The sequence below is a fragment of the Capsicum annuum genome, chromosome 1 (genome assembly GCF_002878395.1).
Source record: "Capsicum annuum cultivar UCD-10X-F1 chromosome 1, UCD10Xv1.1, whole genome shotgun sequence".
Taxonomy (NCBI): Eukaryota; Viridiplantae; Streptophyta; class Magnoliopsida; order Solanales; family Solanaceae; genus Capsicum; species Capsicum annuum.
The window spans coordinates 171,274,356-171,279,386 of NC_061111.1; positions in this window are offsets into that span (position 1 = coordinate 171,274,356).

A 5,031-nucleotide genomic window follows, 5' to 3' on the forward strand; every position below is an offset into this window, starting at 1 on the left:
CATCTTCTTTCTCTTCCTTTTTCTTCTTCTTCTTCTTCTTCTTCTTTATTTTTTATGTAATTCTTTCTCTATTGCTTCAAGATATGAAGTACTATGATCTTTATTATCATTGGTTTATAATCCTATAAATTCTACATGGTATCAGAGCAACATATTTGTAATGCCCCGAGTCTGTACCCCGGACGCTACACGATGCTCATAATCCTGAAGGACCATAAGCTAACCCATGAATGGTACCTACTACAATAACTGAATGACAATGATACTAAAATATGAAAAAATTAGGAGAAAAACATGACATAAGGTTCAATACTATAAATAATACTGGATATGGTATCACAATACCAAAAACTGAACATCAATACTGAAAATTGAATAATTGTCTGAAAATACTCTAGTCTGAAAAGCCTCTAAACTGTCTGAACTGTGGACTTGATGGAACAAGTTCCCAACTAACTCTGACTACTAAAAACGAACTGAAATACTGAAATAAATAATTATGTCCTCTAACAATGAGGACTCACCACTAACTCTGTATGTTGAGAATCTAAATTTCTAAGGGTGCTCGAGAGCCCATGCATCAGAACCTATGATATAAGATATCATAGTGCAAAAGAAAGGTATGCGTCAGTACTTTGAATGTACTAGTATGCTCAGTGAGGTAGGGTAAAATGCATGGGTTCATATGCATTAATAATACTAACTGAATATCATGAGCATGATTGAATGAGAGTACATGCACGAATATGAAAACTATACTGAGATCGTAATAACACTGAATATTGAATCTGAATACTAATTAACTGATATCTGAGTATACTAATACTGAATTACTGGTAACTGAATGACTGTATCTGACAGTCTTGATTCAATGGATCTATACTGAATCCCATACTGAGCTAAGTGACTGTGTCTGACAGTCCCGAACCTGCAAAACTAAATTGAGTTCTAAATTGAAACTGAATCTGGAACTGAGACTGTGGGAAGTAATCATATAACCGACATACCCCTTCTCTAACAGATTTGGGGTCCAACCTCTAACCCCAGTTGGAAGGGTGTCAATATCGTGCCACGGGTAAGGTAAGTGCTGAGTCACCCTCATCTGACAGGTATTCTAAATGATAATGGTGGTACACTCAACTGGTAGGTAGATCACCTTATCAACCCTCAACTGGCAGGTTGATGTCTCAACCTACGCTGGCTATGTAGTTCTGGAATGCAAGGACTGCTTCTAAGGATTTCACCCTTTACTGGTAGGTGAGTCCCCATCCTTGGGTTCACTCGGTGTTGAATCCTACTCCTAACTAAATAGACACTGGACTAAATTCTAAACTGTAATAGGCTAGACTGAACTGTTACTAATCAAACTGTATAACTGAGTTGAACTAATTTTGCTAAATTGAGCTGGACTGATTCTGAGTTCACTGAGTTTTTCTAAGTTCTGTAACTGACTAAATTCTATTGATCGAGACATGACTGATTCTAATCTGTGACTAACCATGGCTCTAGACAAGAAGCTAAATTATTGGGTATTAAATACCCCCAGGACTCGGTAACATAAGCTTAAAAGACATGGCAAAATCTTGAGACATAGTAACTAACTACTCATTCATCATTCATTCATTTGGCCATTCAAGCAAACACTTGCATACATGCTAACATGATGTAATTTCACTATTCAACTCACATGGATAATTTATCAAACACTTGTGGGGCACAATATATGCACATAATACTAAAACAACATGTAGGCATCATGATTAAATTCTAATTACAAAATTCCAAGAGTTTCAATATGAATTCACATGATAAAGCACACATATCAATTAACTCTACATGAATCTTGTAATAAATCATGAATACATTTTAATCAAATCGTAGAAATCATGAAATCACTTTACATAAACTTTAAAAGGGTTTTTTGAACTCTGAGGGTGGAAGGAACCCTTGGATGAACACTTCACATACCTTAGTTGATGAATTTCAAAAAATTAACGGTGGAAATTTGAGCCTAGAATTTGAATTTAATTCACGTAGGGTTTTTGTTCATAAGCAATTTTTGAAAGAATGAATGAAACTTGCTAAAAGAGGGCTAAATTTCGTGTTATGGGGTCAGAAGGGCATGGGAAAAAGACTTAATTAACCCTGAGCACGCGTCCTTTTAATGACTATAAACTGAACCATCAACGCGTAGGCCGCATCAAGTTGGACGCGCAGCCCGCATCCTGTCTACATCGAGTTGGCATCAATGTGATATCCAATGCGCCGCATAGTGTCCTCATCGGTTCACTAGAATTAGACGTTGGGAGCTGGGGAAAACATTTATCAACATGATATTTGATGCAACGCGTCAAGATCACGTTGATTTACTAGTTTAGGATTCCAAAGGTGCTTCAAATGAAGTCCAAAAAATCTGAAACTTGTCCGGGAACACCTACTGACATTCCTGAGCATGAATTAACTCAAACATTAAAATTTAATGGAAGTAAAGGTCATGAAATAAGATTGCCAACTTTCAATGACTAAAATAACACTAAGTCTAAATACTTAGCTAGAATTTTCTAAGTCTGAGACCCCTTAACAAGCTTAAAGGACTGAATTAAGCTAATAATTTTGTGAGGTCATACAATATTCTCCCATCTTCTGCAATCAAATCTTAAAATTCTTAGATTACTTTTCTCTACTGAAATCAATTTTGAAAACTGCTTCTTGATTCATCGGTTTCCTCATTTGATTCATTTCTCTTATTCTTATTTTGGTTAATCAACTAAGAATCTTATAGTTACCTTCTTGTTTAAGTCACAAACAGTTGAATTCAATTTTTAAAGTGGAATTTCTCAACAACGTTTTGGATAATGAATTCTGCAAATGTATTTGAGAGTAGAGCAGGGTTACCCCTACAACCACCAGCACTGCTCAAACTTATGATCACAATCCTTCATTATATTTGCAATCTACTGATATAAGTGATATTTCTTTGATCTCTCTACAACTTAATAGTTCTTAAAATTACTTTTTATGGACTAAATATGTGAGAATTGATTTATTGGGTCAAAATAAGTTGGGGTTTGTTGATGATTTTTGGAAAAAGAAAGTTTTTGTGCAGATTTAGCCTATCAATGGAAAATATGCAATGCTACAATCTATTCTTGGTTGATGAATATTGTCATTAGTACTTTGTTGGGAGAAATATTGTATGCTACTACAACTTGTGAAGTATGTGAGAATTAGAGAGGAAGGATTGATAAGTTTGATGGCTCAAGAACATTTAACTTGCATAAGGAAATTGCTACCTTGGTCCAAGGTACATTGTCTTTGGACTCTTACTTCACTAGGTTGAAAGAACTTTGGGTAGAACTTAAGGCATTAGTACTTCTTATCAGTTGTAAATATGAGAAGAGGCAAAAGTTATACCAATTCTCAATGGGCTTGAATGATAACTATGTGCGAGCAAGAAGTGAGATTCTTGTGATAACTCTGTTACCTTCTATAAACTATACATATGCCATGAAAATCAATGATAAGTCATAGAAACTCGTGTTCTCGGTCTTATTTATAGGAATTTTTGGTGTAATGCCAGCATCACATGTCTTGGATCCTACTACAATGTACTCCAAAATTGTAAACTCAAAGTTCAAGAAGAATTATATTTTGTGTTTGAGAGTTTTGTAAAATAAAAGGACACACTAAAGTCATCTTCTACAAACTAGTTGGGTATCCTAATGATGAAAGGTTCAAAAAGAAAGATAGATTAGGGTCATCTAACTATAGGCTAGGATCAGGCTCCTTTGGACCTTCTGATCATAATGTTTATACAAAGAAAGGCAATTAAGGATATAGACCAGAGGTATATGATGGAAATATCAAGGATCCGCATAAGGAGAATATAATTCAGACTAGAGCCTATATATTTACTTAGAGTCAGTGATCAAATTGTCCAACTAATTAATTAGATGCAGTTGAACTCCAACAATAGTGGCAATCAAACACCCATAATAAATGTTCCAGCTGGTTCAGGTATACCTAGTTATAGATCTTTAAATGTATAAAATGCACTAGTATCTCACATTGGGTTAAGTTTTATTTATGAAACAACACATTTTTGCTTTTATAATTCAAATATAATCTCTTATCTACGTTAAAGAGAGAAAAGCTAGGAAGGTGAAGAGTGGTATGTACAATTCTATTGTCATATTTTATGTCTTTCAAGATATCTCTAGTGGAAAAGTAAGGAGATCGGTAAAGATTATTAAGGACTATATTTGTTACTCAATCAATCTGATGGAAGCCTGAAAATTGATATATTATCTACTCAAGGGACAGTGTCTATTAGTGATGTTGATATAAGCCTACGGAATAGATATTATGCCATGTTTCTAGTAGAAATTTAACTAGTATGCTTTCAATAAGAAACAGTAATGTGATTGATATTGTCGAAAAGTGTGAAATGTGTCCATGTGCTAAACAATGTAGACTACATTTTCCTTCTAGCAATAGTCACTCTACTGATAGCAATGATTTAGTTCATATAGATGTATGAAGCCCCTACAAAGTATCAAATTATGATGGAAATAAATACTTTTTGACTATAGTTGATCACTACTTTATAATAACATGGATCTATTTACCTAAAATAAAATATGATGCATGTGTTCTCATTTCTCTATTTTTGTAGTATGTTAAAATACAATTTAATAAAATAGTCAAAGTGATTAGAACTTATAAATGCTCTAAGTTTATGAATGTATTATGTAATTATCTATTTAACAAGTTAGGAATCATATATCAAAGTTCATGTCCTTACACACCTCAGTAAAATGATAAAGTTGAAAGAAAATACAAACATATACTTGAATTTACAAAGCAATTAGACTGCAGTCTCATATCACTTTTTAGATTTTGGGGTCATTAGTGCAAGCTTTCGTATACTTAAATAATAGAATGCATTCAACAATTCTTAACATATCTCCTTATCAAAAGCTATACAATAGGCCACCATATCTACATTACTAAGAGTTGTTGGCTATTTAT